This window comes from Meriones unguiculatus, chromosome 12 (assembly GCF_030254825.1).
Source record: "Meriones unguiculatus strain TT.TT164.6M chromosome 12, Bangor_MerUng_6.1, whole genome shotgun sequence".
Classification (NCBI taxonomy): Eukaryota; Metazoa; Chordata; class Mammalia; order Rodentia; family Muridae; genus Meriones; species Meriones unguiculatus.
The window spans coordinates 79,800,356-79,816,102 of record NC_083360.1 but is presented as its reverse complement, the minus strand read 5'-3'; the positions used below and the strand labels follow the sequence as shown (position 1 = coordinate 79,816,102).

General features: G+C 47.3%; 1 long non-coding RNA gene and 1 pseudogene across 1 annotated transcript; one reads left to right on the top strand and one right to left on the bottom strand.

The window, feature by feature from the left end:
- The first annotated feature begins 1,957 nt into the window (after positions 1-1,957).
- Positions 1,958-14,629, top strand: LOC132646840 (uncharacterized). The gene is made up of 3 exons (XR_009585167.1): positions 1,958-2,204; positions 10,823-10,968; positions 11,254-14,629. It is a non-coding gene; the product is annotated as an uncharacterized LOC132646840 (long non-coding RNA).
- Positions 14,630-15,111: 482 nt separating this feature from the next.
- LOC132646880 (small nucleolar RNA SNORA70) lies at positions 15,112-15,232 on the bottom strand (annotated as a pseudogene).
- Positions 15,233-15,747: the final 515 nt, after the last annotated feature.

Genomic DNA, 15,747 nt, shown 5'->3' with positions numbered 1-15,747 from the left:
GGAACCGCAGCTGCGCAGTGCGACGCTCCCCTTTACCCCCTCAGCTGTCAAGCAAGCCTCGGCCCAAACTGGGGTCCATCTAACACGCGAGCTCTGGTCCAGGGCTACGCCGTGTCCCTCACCTGTAAGCTGCTTGCAGCGCTGCGGTCCACGCTATCTCCCGGTCACTTCTGCTTTCAGTCAAGAGAGGCGCTCGGAAGAGAAACAAAAGCGAAAGCTCCCGAAGGAAAACACCCCAGTGCAAGCTCCAGACGGTCGCCGAGAGACCCGACGGAGTTCCAGACACTTACCAGCCTCCCAGCAACTGCGACCTCGGGACACCTACCACGTCCTGTGAATGAACATGGTAGAACACCGAATCGCCCCGTGCTGCTCTGCGAGCGTCTTCTCGAAGCCTCCCTGGAACTCAACAGCCATTTATTTAACATTTCTACCTCGAGAAAATCCAGCCGCGGTGCATGCGCGTTCCCCCGCCCTCCTCCCCCCTCCCACCCCAAACAAAAACGAAAACAAATAAAACACCAAAAGCTCGTACCGCCACAAAGCACACCTAAACCGGGCGTCCCGCCTCAGGAAAAGAGCGAAGAGGGGGCAGAAGGAAAACCTGAACGGGTGGTCGCAAGGACCAGCACCGGAGCGAACTGTTTGACAACTTAAGAGATGCGGCGATCTTGGAATTCTGTTGAGTGAAAGGAACCCTGGGCCGCCGAAGCCAGGCCAGGGCTGGCAGCCGGGTACCCACACCAAGGATGGTGGAGCACACGGCCCTGCGGGCCCTCATCCGCGGACCCTGGCGAGAGGATGCTCCACGCGCCTTAGCCTCCGGCTCCCGGGTACGGAGAGGCGGGCGCGCACGCGCGCACACGAACCCCGTCCTCCGCCAGGAGTTGTGTCTCGTCTCCCTTTTGTTTTTCTCCCTTCCCGGTCATGAGACCCGGAAGTTTTTTTTTTTTTTTTTTTTTTTCAATCCTGTCTCTCTCCCTTTTCCACCCCCCTCCCCAATCTATCACATGGCAGAGCTAGAATAAAAACAGAAAAATGGCGACGGTCACGTTGTGGCGAGCCTTGCTGCGTCATTAGATAATCCTCATGCAAATAGCGGGAAGAACAAAGGAAGGGGGGCCCGGGACCCCCGAGGGCGCAGGTGGGTGCGGGGCGCGCGCGGCCGCGGGGGCGGCGTCTGTGTGCGCGCCCCGGGCGCTGCGCTCCCGGACCCCGGGGTTTGGCGGCGCGCCCCGGCCGGCCGGCGGGACGCGGAGAGCGGCTGTGCGGCGCGCGCACGGCGCTCGCACCTCGGCCGGCCCGGAGCCGGGAGACGGCGGCGGGGGCGGAGGCTGCGGCCGGACGCCCGGGAGCGCACGGCGGCGCCAGCCCGGGTAGGCGGAGGAGCGCGCGGGGCGGCGGCGCGGGGCCGGGCTGGGCCCGGAGCTGTGGCGCACTCGTTTTTCCCCCCACCCCCGCCCGGTGGCTGGGCGCTGGCGCGGTTCCCTCGCTGTCCCGCGGCCTCTGGAAATAGAGCCGGGCTGTTGTTTACATGACGGATCCGGCGGGAGGAGTCTGCGAGGAGGAGGCGGAGAGAGGAAGAGCGGAGTCCCCGCGGCGGCGGCGGCGGCGGCGGTGGCGGTGGCGGGCCGGGATGCGGACGAGCCCCGCGCGGTCCCCGAAGCCAGGACGCGGGAGCCTAGGGTAGGCAGGCGGGGGGCGCGGGCTACGGGAAGGCTGTCGCCGTGGGGTTGGAGGATTCTAGCCTGTCACGCAGACACTTGGGGACAGGGGGAAGGAGAGTGGAGAGAGGTTGGGAGAGCCTCGGTTTCCCCTCACGTTCGGGAACGCCCCCCCCATCTCTACTCCTTCCCGCTTCTCCCTGGACTCGCCTGTTTATTTCCACCGCTCTGGGTTTTTGTTTGTTTGTTTGTTTGTTTGTTTGAAGCGTGGGCCAGAGGGGCTGGGTTTATTAGTAGTAGTAGTATCATTATTATTACTAGCGATATTATTGGCGGGGGGGGGGACGACGAGAGGGTGTTGCTGTAATCGATGCTAGTCCAGGTCAGTTTTCGGGAGGGGGAGGGGACTTGGCGGAGACCCCGGCTCCTGGCCGCAGCTGACCCCGGGGCTCCACCCCGCCTTCCCGGTGAGGGATCCTTTCCCTCGGTCCGCGCAGCCAGCTGCCACCTTACTGGAGAAAGACCGGCTTTGGAGGCGAGGTGAGCTAGGAGGCCACGCAGTGACCTGCCCACCGGGGCTTGAGGCCAGACCTCTACACCCCAGAACTGGTGAAAAAGGCGCTTCTCTTCACCTGCCGGTAGCGTTCGGCGCATCAGCCCTCTGGCTCTTTCCCTCCTCCCCCGGAGAAGTTGCAGTTCACAGTTTACGTTAGGATTTGTCTCTTTCTTCGCACCCCACCACCAGCAATGAATCGCTGGGGTTAAGTTAAGAAAGAGAGGTGGCCCCTGCCCACTCCCCCACCCCACCCCCGGGAGGAGTTTTTTTGGGGGGTTTTGTTGTTTAATTCCACAGCGGGTCTTCCACTCGGATCAGCACTTCCCCAGTCCCCTCCACTCTTCCGCTAAACTTAGCCCAGAACCAGGCTTTTATTCCCTGTGGGCCGCACCCTGGCCCCTTGCTGTTCTCCAGAGCCAAATGCCTCACAAGCAGAAGGCACACCCAGCCCGAAGTCCCTTCCAGGAGGGAGGGAAAGAGAAGGGATGGGGGGGGGGTGTCCCCGGGTTCCGGTTCCGAATACCCCAGTAGCGTTCCACTCTCTGAGCCTCCTACCCGCAATTCCTAAATTCTTCCTAACAGCTGTTTCTGCGGCTCCTTTTGCTCCTGCCCTTATAGATGTTTGGAGGGGGTGGGTGGAGAAAGATAGTCACCCTCTTTTTCCTAGAATTAGGCATTTTTCTCCTCTGTCTTTTCGCATATAAAATATGCAAGGGTGATTGCCTGCTATTAGAATTCATTTTCTTCCTGGCTGCTGACTAACTGGGGCTTTAGAGGGAGGGAGAGGAGAACGGTGATGAAAAGGGAAAGTCGTTGAGCACCCGAGTGTCCTCAGAGTTGCTAGAGAAGACCCTTCTGAAGAAGTCACCTCTCCCATGACATCACCACCTAAGCCCTTCCAACATTAGCTTCAGAACAGGAAGAAGGCTCAAAATAGAACTACCTTAGGAATCCGCTCCTTCGCGAGATGGGGGGGAGGGGGGAGGGCGGGGAATGTGGCGAGGACGACGGACAGAGTGGACTTTGACGGGGGAACGCTGGAGGGTTAGTAAATGCTTTTCTCAAGGCAGGCTGGGATAGTGAGGCTAACGAATGATAATTAGGTGTGGTGTCTGTTGGCCATGTGGTACGGTATGTAAACAGAAGCACATTTCAGTACGTGTGAACAGGGACTCACTGTGATCTTCAATCCTGTAAACCAGCCTGGTCGAGAGAATCTAGGAAAGGGTCCTTGAGGAAGCAGCAATCTGATGTAGCAGCAGCTGTTCCCCGTAAATTGAGAGTGTAAACAATGATTGTAACTTTCACAGGGTGCCTCACGTGCTAGATAGACAAAGAAACCCCAGGATCAAGGTTTCTCTCCTTTTCCTTGTAGATTAACCCTGGTGTGTGTGTGTCTGTGTCTCTGGCTCTATGTCGGTCGTCTGTCTCTCTGAGACAGGATTTCTCTATGTAGCCCTGGCTATCCTGGAACTCACTCTGTAGACCAGGCTAGCTCGCAACTCAGAGATGGCATCTGCCTCTGCCTCCTGAGTGCTGGGGTTAAAGGCATGTGCCACCATACTCCAAGACTGGTAGCTCCAATCTTAATGTCTCCATTATGCCCCTGAATTGAGATTCACCTCTCTCCTTACCAAGCAGGTTCCTCAGAAATAGCTATTTAGCAAAGTACTGTAGAAAATACTGGAATACTTGCTATACTGTAGCAAGATTTGCTGGTCAGTGGGGTAACATCTTTCATTCTGATTCAGGAATCAAAGGGACTGAGAGGACAGTCTATACCAGCCACTAAAGTAGCCACTTAAGCAACCAAAGGCATCAGCCATCTAAAATACAGAGAGGCTGATGAGCTGAACTTTTAAACTTATTTAATTTTTAAAGTCCATACTTGACTCCGGTATTGGAAACTTAAGTATGTTTGGGAAACAAACATTAGCCCATGTATCTACTTTTTAAACCATATATACTGTGAAATCTGAATGCAGATTAAATATCTCTTGAAAAGTCTGTACTGGAATCACACTGCACAAACTTATACCATAGTATAACTTTAAGTACAGCGTGGATTTTTGAAGACAGTCTAGAAAAGAAAGCCAGGTGATGAATATGTCCCTTACTTAATTTTAGTTTAGGTTTGGTTTTTTGTTTGTTTGTTTTTCCTTTTGGTTTTGCAAGACAGGGTTTCTCTGCCTGCCCTGAAACTTGTTCTGTAGATCAGGCTGGCCTAGAACTCAAGTGGATCCTCCTGCCTCTGCCTCCCAAGTGCTGGGACTAAAGGTGTACACCACTAAGCCCAGCTGATTTTAGTTTTTAAAAAGGCAGCTACAGAGAATTTCAAGACACACAGGAAACTTTGTAACTTATGTAAGACTGACTTTGTTTAGCACCATAACTATATTCCTGGATGCAATGCACCTGGTCTTTGCTATGCCTCTTTCGGGTTGCTTTGGTCTGCAGCATTCCACCTTTATGGCCATGGATTAATTGCAAAGAGGTTCGCCAACTATCTGCTTTCTACTGCTGTGATGCATGGAAAGACTCAGGGACCCAAGCACATGAAAGTATTATTCTGTCTCAGAGAGCTCTGAAAGCTTCTAAAGGGGCTAGAGTACTTGTGGGAAATTTGGGGAAACTAAAGTACCTCTCACCACCTGCTTGTTTAAAAGTCTCCTGGGTTACAAGAGTGTTACCAGAGGTAAGAGAAGGAGTAACAGAATGTATGGGAAAACTCTAGGTAATAAGGTAGTAATTTTGACACATGTTGATAATGTTGCCAGTCTTTGGTTACCTTCATTTACTGCTTTGAAGGGTTTGGTTTTGTCTAAAGAAATTCAGTAATGGCTCTAGGAAGCCATTTGTTTGTTTCATGAGACAAGGTCTTATTATATAGCCCTGGCCTGCTTGGAATTCTCTAACTTAAACCAGGCTGGCATCAGACTCGGAAATCAGCCTGCCTCTGCCTCCTAGTATGCTGTCCTTTATAAAGGACAAACCGTCCAATTTGATGCAAACAAAGGGATCAAATACGCAGTTTGGTTGATAACCAGAGAAATGAAGAGCCAGTATTTGCTGAACTTGCGGGCATGACCGATAAGTGCTGTGAAGGGACCTGTAAAGAACATTGTGTGACTTCAGGAAGAGTTCCCTGCTTATTACCTACTCCCAGTGCCAGGCTGTGCCATTATCCCCGCTTAACGAGCGAGGTGTCGTGGTGGCATGCCTCACCAGTAGAAATGTGTTCATTTCTCAAGTGTGGGGATAGAAATGAGAGTATATAGAAATAGACCCTGCTGAGCCGTGCTGTGTGGTTATAGTTATGGTCTAGCCAAAAGCTCCAGAGTTGGAGTATTAAATCTTTGGTGTTATCCCCTTTACCTGTGCACTAGGGGAATTTCAAAACCTAAGACCCAATGTCTAAAGGGCAGTGCTGCAGTAAATAGGACACTGTCAGCTGACGGGAAGCCATCAGACGATTTGGGGATGGTTAGTGGTGGGTGTTTGTTCTGAAGTTAGCTTTTTTGATAAGAGCGGTTTTGTTAAGTGCCTCCTGGTACTGGGGTTATGCCCAGCTACAATTAATCTTTTTTTCTATTTGTAATGAACAACTTTTGCAAGGAACTATTTGTAAGATTGGTTGTTTTTTTTTTTTATTTTTGTTTTAATGTAAGTCTAATAAAACATTTTTTAAACCTTCATTTTTATATTATGTGTATGGATGTTTTGCCTGACTGGGTATCTGTGCAACATGCAAAAAAAAAAAAAAAAAAAAAGCATCAGATCCCCTGGAACTGCAATTATAGACCACTGTGAGCTACCTTGTGTGTGTGCTGGGAATTGAACCCAGGTCCTCTAGAAAAGCAGCCAGTGTTCCTAACTACTTAGCCATCTTCCCAGACCCCTTTTTAGAAAGATGAGGTCTTGTTCTGGCACATAGGCTGGCCTCCAACTCACTGTGTAGCTCAGACTGGGTTCAGGCAAACCAGTTCTTTTCCTTACCCTCCCAAGGGCAGGGATTATTGGTGTGTGTCAGCCCGTACCGCCTCAACTGGCGTGGTTTTGATTATTGTAAAAGCATAGTCTATGGAGGTAAACACAGAGTGGAAATAACTTGTGAGTAAACTATAAAATCTAAACTCTGGGTATAAAATGCAATCCAGAGCAGAGTAACTTGAGTTGACAGGCTAGATGCATTTACACTGAGTACATGTATTGAAAGGAAAGGCTTTTAAAAGAGAGCATATGGGTCAATTTAATTGTATTTTAGTCTCTCAGGGCCTTTTTGGACTAAAATCATGAGCTTGAGGAACAAAGCATATTTTCTCTGCTTGTTTTACTTTGTTGTCTTTAATAAATGTGTGTGTGTGTGTTGTGTATATGTGTTTGTATGTGTGTTTTCTGCTATGCATAAGCCATGGCACTTGTGTGAAGGTCAGGGACCAAGTTGTAGAACTCTGTTCTCTTTCAAAATGTAGGTCCCCCGGGCTGGAACTCGGGGCATGTCTTCCTAGCGAGCAGCTTTGCCCATCTTTCCAGCTCTCTGCCTGTGTGACTCTGTACAGGTCTTCTCTGAAAGGGTGCCTGTTGGCTTGCTGCCTGTTGGCTTGCTCTCATCCACATGGGCCTGCTCCTGTGCAGCTTGAGCCTTTTTTGAGACCAAGTCCCCTAAGTAGATGGAACAGTGGTGCCCTGCTGGCGCTGGCTGTGTTTGAATGTCAGGCCTGGCTTTGAACAGAACTTTTTGCCTTGACTTTTAACCAGTCTTTCTCCTTAAGGAATTAAAAAATATATATATATCTGTAACTGTCTACGGGGTTTCCCACAAATCTTTGGCACAAGTTAGTTTCTTAAAGTGCAGTATAGCAGACTTTACAGCAAGGTCCATACTGCACGCATATCCTGCTGCTCCTGGCCAGGCAGGTGTTGACATCTAGATTCTGGCTACTGGGACTTTGGCATAATACCTACTACTGTCAGTGAGCTGCATTATGATTTTCAAGAGAAGAGGGACTGTGAATTTAAAGTAGCCAGCAGCAGTTTTAAAACATTGTGACTTAACAAACAACTTCATGCACCTCCAGTTATGTCATATACATACAGCGTTTACCAGCTTCAGGCCATATGTTATTTCTTTGGTTTATAGATGGTAAGGGGCCAGTGTGTCTTCAGTGTGATTGTACGTATTCTGTGTCACTCAGGGGCAAGGTCTAGGGCACAGTACTGTCCCCGAACAACTTTGATCTTAAGAAATTCTGTGAATGCATTATGAAGAAATTGGTTTTCTTTTCCTTCTTTCTTTCTTTCTTTCTTTCTTTCTTTCTTTCTTCTTTTCTTAATCTTGGAAAGGTTGTTCTGTTTTCTTGTTTGCTTTTAAGACAGGGTCTCCCTATACTTAAGGTTGGTCTAGAATTCACCCTAGCTCAAGCTGCCTGGAACTCAACGTGCTCATCATGCCTCCTCCCAAGTGCTAGGATTAAACAGGCACAAACCACCATGCCTGGCTGTTTTGTCTTTTAGTATTGTTTTTGGTTTGGTTTGGTTTGGTTTTTTGAGACAGGGTTTCTCTGTGGACCAGGCTGGCCTCGAACTCAGAGACCCACCTGCCTCTGTCTCCTGAGTGCTGGGAGGAATGTGCCACCACAGACCAAGTTGTTTTGTCATTCTCTACATGAGAACTGAGTTTTTACCACCAAGAGGAAAGGTGTGCTGTGTCCTTTCTTTGCTTCCTCACTTACAGTGTGATAGGCTTTCTTGTCGTACCATGAATATCTTTGCTCTCTTGTTTTTCACTAAGATAATTTTACTTGCAAAAGAGAAATATATTGAAGAAGTTTTTCAAGAACGTACTTTCGTAAAGAGAATTTCCAAGAAGAAACAGTGTGAGATTCCATGTTGAGGTACTGGGAATTGGACCCAGGGCCTCACATATGTGAGGCAAACCAGTAAGCTACATCCCCAGCCCTTTTTAATTTGTATTGAGGATGAGGCCTTGCTAAGTGGCCCAGGATGGCCAGGCCCTACTTGTTCTTGCCTTTGCCTCCTGAATGCTGAGACTACAAACATTTTGGCATAAAGGGCCATTTTGCAAACCCATGTTTTTCCTCCTTGGGTCTTCTTTACAATTTTTCTGAGACAAAATTTAATACACAATAGTGAGGATTTTTCTTACTGGGAGTTCTTGGCTTTAAGCATGAAAATAGTGAAAGGAAAAAATGAAGTTAAAAAATCAGGGAAATATCACTTAGTTATTTCATCAGAAGTGTTTCATAATCGTGTGAGTGAATTTGGCTAATATAACAAACTTAAGCCTCAACATACATGGCTCACATAAACTCCCTTGGGGGTTCTAGACATGAGTTACAGTGTTACCCGGCCAGGCAGGGACCATTGTGCTGAGTGAATGCTGGAGTTCAAGTGTGTGTTTCCGTAAGTGAAAGAGAAGATTCTGTGGTCAGGAGAAATGAAATGTTAGTATTTTTATACTTTTTGGCGACTCAGCTCTCCAAAATTTTCTTTTATTACAATCAAAATAGCTTTGTTTACATAACATGTTTATGGTTTGGGTGAAAACATGAGACCATTTCCAGGAAACAAGGGGTGTGTGTGATCTACCGTGTTCCTTATTTGAATCTTCACTGCCACCTTGTGTCTTAACTCTGTAGTACATCAGTTTGCTAAGCCCTATTTGCCGACTCCCTTAACTTTTAGCTGTTTCTGCACTTTGGAGAGATTGTTTTTAATTTCTGTGGAAGTGGGTTATTTTATTTGGATATTGCTTTTCTAAAGATTAAGGTCAGTTTCACAGTACATAGAGTTCATTTTTGAGCTAGAGTCATTGTGCTATTCTGGTTTCTGATTCCTTGTCTAAAGGATCGATTCATCTAGCTGACTTACTTGAGGCAGAGTTAATGTCTGATCTGCATAGAATGAGCCTTTGAAATTGACCAAATGCCTAATTGAAAACATAACTATTTTTCGAATACCTGTCAAATACCTCCTGCTCTGCTCATACTGAGTTTGGAACATGACTGATGTGGAAAAATGAGATGGATGAATCATGCTTTCAATAAGTTGGTATTCTTATGCTGGCATTCTGATTTTAGATTTCTGATTTTTTTTTGTACCACCCTTTTTGAGCCTCACTTTGTATATCTTAGGATAGCCTAGAACTCACAGGGCTCCGACTGCTTCTGCTTTCCTAGTGGGCCTAAAGGAACGTGCTAACATACCCATTCTGCCTTTTATTAAAAGCAGGACTCATCCCCGAAATAACTTCAGGGTATGTCTCAAAGGTATAGCTAATAATAATGAAAGTTATGTGTACGTTGCCTTTTTAAAAAAAAAAAAAAAAAGAGGCAGTCTAGAAGGGCGGTGGCATGCGCCTTTAATCCCAGCACTTAGAAGGTAGAGGCAGATGGATCTACGAATTTGAGGCCAGCCTGGTCTACAGAGCGAGTTCTAGTACAGCCAGGGCCACACAGAGGAGAATAATAAAAAATAATAATGTGCATATTATTATGTTTTATATCATTATATAATTAAATAATGTTATTTAATAATAATGATTATTAGTATTAAAAAGCCATTCAAAGGTTTTTGCACCATTATAGCTGTAGAATTGACATAAACCATAGTGAAAAACATGCCCTGGGCACACTGCCCACTGCCCAGCGGCGTTAGTAACATGACAGCATCAAGAGCAGTGAAACCAATAGTTTGTTATTTTGAGAGGAATTGCTTCCTAAAGTACAAGCCACTGATTTCTGTTTGATGGTTTGGGTTACTAAAAAACTAAAACTACAAACAGATCATTCAACAGTGTTTATAAAAGGCATAAACTGACTATCTCCTAGAGGGTGATGAGATAAATTGGGGAGAAGAGGACCTGATTCAATCTACGGGAATGAATTGGGGCCTGCATTTATGTTAACTTTGTTGTAAGATCTTAGGTAAATCACAGTATCTCAGTTTCTGTTCTTTTTTTTTTTTAACTTTTTTTGGGGGGAGTTTGTTCGTTTGTTTGTTTGTTTGAGATAGGGCATTTGTATGTTCCTAGCTGTCTTGTAGCTTGCTATGTAGACCATGCTGGACTCAAACTCACAGAGATCCTCCTGCCTGCCTCTTCCTTCTCGAGTGCTGGGATTAAAGGCACGCACCCCCACGCCAGCTTTATTTTTATCCTGTGGGTTTAAGTGTTTTGTCTGCATCCATGTCTGTGTGCCATGTGTGTGCCATGCCCCCTGGACCCAGAGCAGCATCAGATCCTCTGCAACTGGGGTTAGAGACAGTTGTCAGCCACCAACTGGGTGCTAGGAGTGGGACCCAGGGTCTCCATAAGAGCAGCCTACACTCCAAACTTTAGGGTCATCTCTCCAGCTCTCTCCTCCTCCCTTTCCTCTTCCCCTCCTTCCCCTCCTGTGTGTGTACGCCCTTTAAAACTATTCTTTGACAGTTTCATACATGTATATCCTGGCTCTAAATCATATCCATCCCCCTGTACTTTTGGTTTCTTTTTTCTATCTGTGAAGAGCTCTTATGATACCTAACCTAGTTCCATAATCCCTTCTTGGATGAGTCTGTGAACAATTCATTGTCAACTCCATAGGGTTTTGTGAAAACTAAATGAAAACCGCATAGAAAACTACCGACTCTTAGGCAGCTGTGAAGGATACTGTGATGTTTGTTTATGGAACCATGACTCAAAGAACTCAGAGATCCACGTCCCTCTGCCTCCTGATGGCTGGGGTAAAGGTATGTGCCGGCAAGCCCAGATCGGGGAAAGGTCATGAAACATAATCTTCCTCGAATAAAAACTGCTGCATGAGTGAGGCTGGGGAGATCCGTGAATGCGGGAGGCATCCTGGGAAATAAATTATGATGCCTGTAAAAACAGAAGGAAAGTTCCGTTGTATTTGTCCCGTTTGTGTGGATGAGTCGCGTGCTTGTCTTTCCTTCTAGTGCAGTGCAGTTGGCCTTTCAATGTTTCGCCCTCACCATCTGACGCCTTTTCTTCTGCTTCCTCCTGTCTCCACCCAGAAGCGCATCTTTCGGTCCTCCACTCGACCGCCGCTGCCAGAACTGGTGACTGCCTGACGACAGGCTGCCCTGGCTCAGTTATCACAGTGCTGATGCTGTCCATTCTAAAGGTACAGTACTGTGATAACTGAAGGATGGCAGCCATCTTGCCTTCCTCCCAAGAAGTCTCACCGCAGAAGGCCAAAGAGGAGTGGGAAGCAGGACGCTGGGACAAGTCCAGGCACGTTTCACCCCACGCCTGTGTTTACCTGTTCTTGGCTTCATTTGGTAAACGGGGAATAAAAGAACATAGTGGTTTGTATGGGATGTGAAGACAGTTACACTGGGTAGATAGAAAGTCTGTGGAACCTGTTGTGTCTTTGGAAAATAAATGATTTTATTCTGTTAAGTAAATAAGGACTACTCTACACATCCTCGTAAATCAGCTTCGGAGATCTGCCCACATCATCTTAAAAAAAAAAAAGTACCATGTGTGGGGGCTGTGAAGATGGCTGTGTCACTAACGTGTATGTGCAGGCATGAGGACCTCAGCTCATGCCCCAACATCTGTGTGAAAATCCAGGCATGGTAACGTGCATTTGCAATCCTCCAGTGCCGGGAGGCAGAGACAGGCAGCTCCCTGGGGCGGGTTCCTGGCCAGCCAGCCTCACTGAATCCCCAAGTCATAGTGAGAACCTTGAAAAAAACAAGGTGGACAGCTCCTTGAGGTTGACCTCCGTGGGTGCACACAAGAGCAATGCGTGTTCGTGCACATGCATGCAGGAGATATAATTGGAATAGAGAACCCAGGACTTAATCACATTCTTTCTGTCACTCAACCCCCTTCCTCATGCCACTGAACACAACAAGCCAGTGAATACCACGGTTCTGTGACATTGTTGGGTCACAGTCTACTGTGTGTCTTGACTCCAAGCGTAAACAGGGTCCTGTTACCTCTTCCTAGGCTAATGAGTATGTCTGGGAACCTTACGACCCTTTGGCGGCTGAGTGGTAAAGGACAGTCCAGCCCCATTTGAATTTACAGCAGGGAGGACAAAGCCACATATGCTGAACCTTAGCCGTTGAACTTACACCTAGTGTCACAGACCGGTTATAGTGCTCGTTTCTAGAATGAGGAAAGCCAGCCACTGGGAGCTATCACTGTCTGCTGGCTTAGTCTCCTACCTCTTTCCTTCTTCATCCAAAGAGGAGCCAAGCTCGCAGTGACTTGGGCCACACCTGCTTGGCCAGAAACACACTGATAATGTTTACGGCCCGGTACTTCAAGTGTCTTCACACTCACAGTTTCTCGTAAACCATGAGCTAGAATGCTCTTGGTCAGTTATAGAAAGGGAGGGCCATTCTTGAAATTCCTTGGAAAGGAACTTTTGACAGAAACCCTGAAAGACCTCAAGACAAAGTTCTGGGATTGGTGAGTCCTCAAGTAATTCGAAACACTCATAAATGTTAGTGTTTTAGCAGGTGGAAAAAAAGTGCTTGAAGCGGAACGCTTTTGTAATCCTTGGCTTTCGTATGGATTTCGCCACCTTTATGACCTTCCTGTTTTCCCTCTTACTGGTTTTACAGAAATTCATCAGGTTTTTTTTTTATTTGCCTAAGCTTGACCTCAGAAGACATGCATGCGCCATGGGACATTACAGTTGTCATGTTCCTTTTCCTGTTGCTGTAATAAATAAAATGCCCCAACAAAAGCAAGTTCAGGGAGAAAGGATTTCTCAAGGCATCAGGAGCTTGAAGCAGCTGGCCACAGTCCATTCGTAGTCAGCAGGAGAGAGCGATGAGTGTGTGCACACTAGTGCTCAGCTCGTGTCTTCCCCTGCCTAGAGAATGGTGCCAAGGCAGTGGGCAGCTTTTCTGCCTTCATTAATGTAAACCCTGCCTGCAAAGGGTAATCCTCCATGGGCATGCCCAGAAGCCATCTCCTCTGTGATTCTAGGTTTTGTCAAATTTACAAAACGATCTATCCCAACAATATTGGCTGTAGTTTGGACTTACCATTTGGCTTCTATAGACAAAAGTCAGGCTGGGCCAGGAGAACCAAGGCAGTGGCTCCAGAAGCTCACCAAGGCCTAGGGTCTTTGAAATTTTGGGGGTCTCCAAAAAGCTGAGTGTGGTGCACACCTGTAAGCTCAGCACTCTGGATTCAGAAGTGTGAGGGTTACCCATGAGTTCAAAGCCAGATTGGTCTATGTGAGCCTGTTCCACACAGTGCCAGACCAGCCAGCACTGTACGATTTAGTCATTACGTATCTGTATGTATCCAAAGGAGTTGAAAAGAGGGGCTGAAGGGCTGGAGAGATGGCTCAGAGGTTAAGCGCACTGGCCGTTCTTCCAAAGGTCCTGAGTTCAATTCCCAGCAACCACATGGTGGCTCACAACCATCTGTAGTGAGATCTGGCGCCCTCTTTTGACATGCAGGCATACATGCAGGCAGAATACTGTATAAATAATAAACTTTTTTTTTTTAAAGAGGGGCTGAGAGATATACTTGCATATCCTTATCTATAGCATTATTAGAAGTAGCAGAAAGTTAGAAGCTGCCCTGGTGTCCGTGGATGGAGAAGAGGTGTACACATACAGTAAAATATGAGTCATTTCAAGGGGAGGAAATTTCGACACCATCCAACATGGATGAACTTTGAAGGAACTATGCTAAGTGAAGGCGGGCACCGCTGAACAGATACTGTCTGACTCACTCACTTGAGGATCCTAGGAAAAGACACTGTTACCGGAGTCTGCAACAGGAAGAAGAGGAGAATTGTACTTAAGGAATACAACGATTCATTTGGGGAGGGTGAAGCAATTCCAGAGGCAAATGGTGGTGATTGCCCAACAGGAATGTTATGAATGCCTGCAGGACTGGCTGCCTAAAATGGTAAATTTCATGGATATCAACAGTAAAACATTGGAGGTGGTGGTGCTGTAAGGTTGTGGTGCATACCGCCTCGTTTTCATTCTGAAAACATCAATAGTACTGCTCAAAGCAAGCAGTTAACATGTAATTTCTGTGTCCCGTAGGGTTTAAAGTTCTCAGATCTGTAACCCCTTAGACCAGAGTGCTAAAAACAGAATGAGAAGGCTTGTCCAAGAAGTCTACTTGTGGTGGCCAAAGTGAGCAGTCCCGGTTTTCCTGTGGTCTCAGCCTGGACTCCTGCAGCATGGTAGTAAAGATGAAATTCCATTATCCTCTTGAGCCATGGGGATGGCTCAGTGGGTAGAGGTGATTGCTGGGCATGCCTGGCAGGCTGAGCTCAGTCTTCAGGTGGAAAGAAAAAACTGATGCTATGAAGTTTTCTTCTGACGTTTGCATGTTTGCTCCTCACCATTTACACGGATAAGTAATGAAAAAATTAAAATTATACTCATCTCCAAAGTAGTCGAAGTGTAGCATGTTCTTTCTTAACAAGCCTCCGATAGGACCAGGTCGTTGAAGAGGTATGCTGTCATGTGTAAATGTGTTTGGTGGCGTGCGTGACTCAGCCCAGGAGAAGCTCTTGGAAGCTCAGGACCCACCACTTGTCCAGTAGACACAGTTAGGGATGTGTTTAACCTCAGCAGCATACAGGATGAACTACCTCTCAGTCACCATGTCTTCAAATGCATTAAGCTTGCTGAGGCCCCAGTTCTCTGAGATGGGGATCTCCTAGCACCCGGGGAACTTGAACTTGGCCCTGCAAAGGCATCTTTTATGTGTTTCTTAACCTGCAGCTTGATGCAGATGGACATGGTGACCTGGCCATGCGAACCCTGGTCTCTGTGCCCTAAAGTTTCCGAGAGGCACGTGTGTATTGGCACATGTCTGGCACTTCGGCTGGGCACAGCATTGATAGCAGAGATACGAGTAAGCACTCAACAGAAAACTGTCCAGCATCTCGTGGGGCAACCGGTGCAAGCACCAGGCTGCATACACTGCCTTGGAAGACGCTGCTTCCAGCATACCAGGCCCAGCGAGGAAGCTGGTCAACCTAACTGGCTGCAGAGAAGTCACTTAAGAGAAATACGTAAATGGTCATTGGTAGACACTAAAGATAGATTTTATTTCTTTTTGATCAAGTGCTCGTTGTTGGAACAAGCTACTGAGGTTTCAAAGCTTCCTGTTGGATATTTTGTTTGTATTCTGTTTTGTTTTTGAGATAACAATCTCTACCCTTTTCTAAATCCTGGGATCACAGGTCTGCAACACCGTGCCATTTTATACAGTGCTGAGGATAAAACCTGGGGATGTGTGTGCGCAAGGCAAGCACTCTACCAACTGAGCCACATGCCCAGCCACTGGCCCTGGAGAGAGGTTTCAAAAGACAGGGCTGGCCTTGATTATATAAATCATTGTAGTCCAGCAGCAGTTTATCTTTAGCCAGCTGTTTACCCGAGTAATGACACATGGAGACTGTGATTTATTTAATTAGCCTAGAGCACAATATGGAGCAATAATTACTGCACCCTAAACCTCCAGGTTAGTCTAGCTTCCTCCCAGCCGAATTTCCCAGTCATGTT